Source organism: Pseudorasbora parva, chromosome 3 (genome assembly GCF_024679245.1).
Source record: "Pseudorasbora parva isolate DD20220531a chromosome 3, ASM2467924v1, whole genome shotgun sequence".
Lineage (NCBI taxonomy): Eukaryota > Metazoa > Chordata > Actinopteri > Cypriniformes > Gobionidae > Pseudorasbora > Pseudorasbora parva.
In genome coordinates, this window is record NC_090174.1 from 5,090,597 (window position 1) to 5,097,396 (window position 6,800).

Genomic DNA, 6,800 nt, shown 5'->3' on the forward strand with positions numbered 1-6,800 from the left:
ATAACTTAATATCTGATGCTTATATTTAGGCTTCAAAATGTATTAAGGCTTCTTTCATGGGCATGCTTATTATATGTTCAGTCTATTGGTCCGTAGTTTTGTTACGATGTGACATCGCCAACTACTGGCCTGGCAGCAGAATACAGCTTTCTAATTGTTTTCATGGATACCCAGAGTGAAGACATTTTCACATCAACGTAAGAAGGTGGCGTCCCAGAGCACACCCACCTATTAAGTAATTGTAATGGACCAATGGTAAAGTTAGTGCAGAGTTTTCAAGTTAGCACTGACAAACTGTTTCGAACCACTAAGGGTGTGTTCACACTTGTTGTTCAGTTAGTTTGGTCCAGACCAAAAACTACATTTAGTCCTGGTCCACTTAGCTTTCACGTTGGCATTTTAACACCGAACCAAAAGATACACTATATTGCCAAATGTTTTGGGATGTCTGCTTTTACATGTATACATGAACTTTAATGACGTCCCATTCTTAATCCGTAGGGTTTAATATAGAGTTGGCCCACCCTTTGCAACTATAACAACTTCTTCTCTTCTCTTCAACTCTTCTGGGAAGGCTTTCCACAAGGTTTAGGAGTGTGTTTATGGGAATTTTTTACATTTCTTCTTGAAGCATATTTGTGAGATCAGGCACTGATGTTGGACGAGAAGGCCTCAGTCTCCACTCTAATTCATCCCAAAGGTGATCTATCAGGTTGAGGTCAGGACTGTGCAGGCCAGTCAAGTTCCTCCACACCAAACTCACTCATCCATTTCTTTATGGACTGACGCTTTGTGCACTGGTGCGCAGTTATGTTGGAACAGGAAGGGGCCATCCCCTAACTGTTCTCACAAAGTTGGAAACATGAAATTGTCCAAAATGTCTTGGTATGCTGAAGCAGTAAGAGTTAATTTCACTGGAACTAAGGTGGTACCTTAAAACCATTAAAAAACAAACCCACACCATAACCCCCCCCCCCCCCCCCCCTCCACCAAACTTTACACTTGGCAAAATGCAGTCAGGCAAGTCCCGTTCTCTTGGCAACCGCCAAACCCAGACTCGTCCATCAGGCCAAAAAGAGAAGCGTGATTTGTCATTTCAGAAAAAAAACGTCAAGTGGCGGTGTACTTTGCACCTCAGCATGTGCTGACCCTGCTCTGATTTTCCATGGCCTACCACTTCGAAACTGAGTTGCTGTTGTTCCTAATTCCACATTGTTATAATCCCACTAACAGTTGACCGTGGAATATTTAGTTGTGAGGAAATTTCACGAATGGACTTATTGCACAGGTGGCAACCTATCACGGGACCACGCTTGAGTTCACTGAGCTCTTCAGAGCGACCCATTCCTTCACAAATGTTGGTAGAACCGTCTGCATGCCTTGTGCTTGATTTTATACACCTGTGGACATGGGAGTGATTGGAATATCTGAGTTCAATGATTTGGAGGGGTGTCCCAATGCTTTTGGCAATATAGTGTACTTTGGTAGCCTACAATATAGTACCGAGCCTAAAGGCATGTAGGGATACATTCACATCCGGATTGGTCCGCTTGTACGTATATTTTTGCTACTGAACGGAACATCCTAATGCTGTGTTCTGGGCTAAATGCGCTCGTTGTATATGCGTAGATATATATGACGGCATTATGACTGAGAATTCGTGAATAACTTATAAAATGTGTAAAGGAGTGAAAAGAGCGTCAGGAATCCCTCTATCACACACAAACGAAAAGATCTGGAGACGCTGTTCTGACACCTGTATCAAACTGTGATGGGCAAAATTACTATGACAAGAAAAAACAGTGCTTGAGCATTCTGTCCTTTTTAGTGTCGCATCTTGTGACATCATATCCTGTTTTTGGTTCGTTTACATGCCTTTGGTCCGTGTTGCGCTCATATTTCAGTCGAACCGCACCAGAGTTTGTTTGGAAACGGTCTCAGCTTGTTTGATATGCACAGGGTTTAGATGTCAGTGTTCACACTTATTTAAACGAACCGCACTAAAAAAGCAATCGCACCAGGGTTCGTTTTAATACAACCAAACATGCCATGTGTGAACACAACCTAAAGCACCTCAGTTTTGGACAGATTTTTATTCAAAATAGCATCACAGCCATTCATTGTTAAATTTCATATGAATTAATTATATCGGGACTTTACCTATTGGCTTATTTTTTTTAGAAGACGTAATTTCTCTTTTGAGAGTCTCCATAATGCGCTTTGCAGTTTCTCCCATTCATAGTAATACAAGTGAACCATCTCTTCAACGTACAGGCTTTGCTTTCACCCAACTTTTACCCTCCATGCAATTCGCAACTGGCTATTAATTTCTCTTTGGTTTACTTGAGTGGCCATAACTTACCTTTATGAGTAGGAGCAGTCAGCTGATCTGTGCTGTCTTAGCACATTGAGTATTATCTGTCACTGGTCTATGGTAAGATATAGATTACAGTAGATACAGTATTTCTCCGTCAATGAAAATTACACATTTTTAGTATACAGCTATAAATAACGTGATTTTATACCATTTTAGAGCAGATATGTTTTAGAAAAGGTTGTTTTAAATGTATAGTTGTATAGTTGTCTCCTCTCCACCAATCAGCTGGTGTGTGGTGAGCGTTCTGGCGCAAAATGGTTGCCGTCGCATCATCCAGGTGGATGCTGCACATTGGTGGTGATTGAGGAGATTCCCCCCTTCTATATGTAAAGCGCTTTGGGTGTCTAGAAAAGCGCTATATAAATGTAATGAATTATTATTATTAATTATTATTATTATTATATTTTGCAGTTTAATATCTTAGTAGATCTTAGTAGCAGTTTAATATCTTAGTAGATTTGGTTTTTGCTTTAAGCGCTCAATGTTGAATCAACAGTTGCACCAATCGCACTAGTGCTTTTGACAGTTGCATGCAGCACAGAAACAGCCAACAGAGAACCATAATCATATTTTGCTCTTCAGTAACAGTTCTACAGTTACACTGTACCAAGGACCATTAATAGCACGTGTGCTCAAGTTACATTTAGTTTGCTTACTTTCCAAATTCAAATATAAATCATTAAACATGCTTGTCTGCCAAGGGAACACCCCCTCAGTGCATATCATTTGCTTATATTTTTATCCTGCATCATATGAATGGCATGTACAGTATAGATATGTGCCGACTGATGTGAAACAGAATCTTACATCCTTCCACTAAAAATAAGTGTCAACTAAATGAGAGGTTAGATCATAAAGTGTCATGCAAAGTGTTGGGCCTACCACGTGCCCAGTGATGACGCAATAAAACAATACTGAACATGGGAAACCAGTTGTGTTGTACATTATTTTCCATTATGTTTCCCTTGTTATGTCTTACAATAGGTTGTTCCAGACAGTAACAACTTCGAACTTTGTGAATGGAAATACCGTCTGACCTGAGCCCATAGTGAGCCAAAAGCGGTTGTTCGCTCAGCCATCAGGAACTGAGTGCCTCTGATTGACCTCGCTTTTCTGCCGTTGAAGTCAATGGGATAGCTCTGTCCATTTCTTTTACTGTCTATGTGGTCAAAAGAGGAGCCAGAACTGATCATCCTCAAAAAGTGACAATTTTAACAAAAAATGATCTGTGAGGTATTTTGAGCTGAAACTTCACATGCATACTCCGGGGACATCAGAGACTTATTTTATATATTGTAAAAAAGGGGCATTATGGGACCCCTTAAAAAAATTATGGGTAAAATCTACATATAGTTCCCAACGAAAGTATTGTTTAGTGTAATTAGGGAACGGGCTGTAGATTCATTAAACGATGTACATCACCTTTGTCAAATGGTGCTATGTAGAACCCATAAGAGGTGCCATATCGCATTTTATTTCTTCCTCAATAATGGTGCTAAACGGCACCAACAGTAGTTCTTTGGCGTGTAAAGAACCTTTTAAAGGGGCTTGAAAGGTTCTTTGTACAGCAGTGGTGCTATATAGCACCTTTACCACCCCAAAGAACCACTGAAAAACCGCTGAAGAACCATACAGAGGCTTAACAGGTTCTGTATATGGTTATGGCGCTATATAGCACCTCAGCCATCCCAAAGAACCGCTGAAAAAACACTGAAGAACCATACAGGGTCTTAACAGGTTCTGTATATGGATATGGTGCTATATAGCACCTCAGTCATCCCAAAGAACCGCTGAAGAACCGCTGAAGAACCATTGAATTACCAAGATTTGGTGCTGTACAGCACTTAAAGTGCCTATGAGCCAAAGAACCACTTTTAGTACTATATAGCACCCTTTATTTTTAAAGTGTTGTCTCCTTTCTGCATACCGCCAGAGCAGGAGCATTAGCTTTAGCCGTTATGGTTTTTTGGCTAAAGGTTGCAGGCTTGCCTTCCAGTGGCTTTGATGGCGTGCTGCTTTTATAGGCCAAAACCCAGAAACAAAAAAGCATTTTAACACTTCTTCCGGGTCCATCGTCTTGAAGTTAATGTTGTTTTTTTGAACGGGTTAAATGCTTGAAGTAAGGTCTGTGGTCAACACAAGCTCAAGATATTTTCATGTTTTATTGTTTGTTTTATTATACTCTCTTGTGATCTTTTAAAGCTTTTACTTGCCTTTTAAAAGGTGTTTGCTAAGTGTCTAAATGGGACTACAGAGGTTAACATTAAACATCACATCAAACAGATAAACTCACTACTTGGTAGATCTCCAGGAACAGTATTGGACACCCCTGGTTTAAAGCCCATATTTAGCTTTTGACTAACATGAGTTATACTGTGAGAAGAACATGCTCATGCGCCGAGACACAGGTCAGGATGTCATCGGAGCTAGAAGTAAATATCACCGCACGGCGTGCTACTGGATTATGTCCAGAACAGAGAGAAATATGCAAGAACAGGTTGAAAGGCCAAGGCATTTTATAATTTACACACTAGATGGATGCTTTAGTATGTCTCATTCTATATGAAACCACATAAAGACAACAGCAAATTAAAACAGAGATGTCTTACACCGTGTTTACACCGAACACGAGACAAAAAAGTATTTTTATGCAATGCTTGAACTGCAAAAACGTAGTACTTATGGTATAAAATATACTGTAAAATAGCAACATGGAGACACGTGCAAGGGTGTGTGCTAGATGTGTGCCCCGATGTCTTTGGTCTCTGAGCATCCAATCAGGACGCGGTGCGACGGATGGGGTCTGTGGGTGGAGCGTGAATGCATGGGAATGTGAACATTTGTTTTCTCTCACACGAGGACTGAGCACACTCACTATATCGAGGGGTGTGTGTGTGTGTGTGTGTGTGTGTGTGTGGGGGGGTGATCCAGTGCCATACCCTCATGCCCTTGAAGGGCCTCTAAAGCCTGTGGAAACGGCCCCTCCCTTTGAATACTCTTATGTAATCTGTGCATTGAGCGGAAATTTCTATTAAGTGCTTGCGTTTTGTAACATTAACAGTCAAATGCATTACTGTCAAATTCTGTACTGTCAGCTTTCTAACCATAGAAAATAATGACTGGGAAACAGTGCATTTGCTACTTGGTGCGTTAAAATGTACTTGGATCAAAAAAATAGATCCTTCCAGCTGTAAAATGTGATAAGCCTCATTCAAGGCTGTTGTCAAATTGCCAAAATGTACATACCTGTGATCACACTGCAACTGAAATCCAAGTTAGTACAGGCTATGAGCAGCTACAGGCTAATCTGGGCTGCCCCTCCCTGATACGCTTGACACCTTTTAACTTTACATAACACAGCTTTTCGAATAAATAAAAGTGTTATTAAAAAGAAGGTATAACAGCCTGTCGAGATGAATCTTGCGCATGCACGCGATATATGTAATATAATAAAATATATGTTTTTCAATGAAATAGCATATGCTTATTAAGCCTGCATTTATTTGATCAAAAATACAGAAAAAACAGTAACATTGTGAAATATTATTTAAAATAATGTTTTTCTATTTTAATATAAAGGATTAGTTCACTTTAAAAATGAAAATTAGCTTCCGCCAGACCACCTTCTGTAATTTACTCAGTTATTTTAAATTGTAGTAATATTTCACAATGTTACTGTTTTTTCTATATTTTTGGTCAAATAAATGCAAGCTTGATAAGCATAAGAGCCTTGTTGCAAAAACATTAAAAATAGTAATTTTCCAGACTTTTGACTGGTACTGTATCTACAGTCAAACCAAAAATGATTCAGACAACAGATATTTGTACTAGTGTGTGCAGGACACTATAGTTCATTTATGTAAATGAGGAGAGCAAAATAATGTAAACTGACATATTATCCCCAAAGATTCATCATACACTACCAGTAAAATTTATAAAAATTTGGGAGAAAAATGACTGGGACACTTTGACCAGAGCATGTTTTGATGAAGTGTTTTTTCTTTAATTGCTAATGTGACCTTTTACACTACAGAATAAAATGAAGCGTTGATTGGTCATTGGTTGAGCTAAATTGGTATTATCAGATCGTGTTCTTTAATTGAACAGCTGATTGGTTGATTGTAATCCAATCAAGATGGATTCTGACAGTTTAACTCTAAATTCTTGTCATTTTTTATAACCATTTTCTAAACTATATTGCGAATGAACTGTGATAATGTTGAAGGTGTCTGAATACATTTAGGTTTGACTGTAAATGCTGCATTCACGCTGTCATAATTACGAGATGAAAACCCTTGATCTATATAGAGTCAGAAATCACCACCAATGGCTGTTGCCTTGCATTTCACTTGAAGAGCTTTCCTGTGGTGAGTTATCATCCATAAAGTCTTTGCTGACAGGCAGAGTGAATGAAACAGCAGAA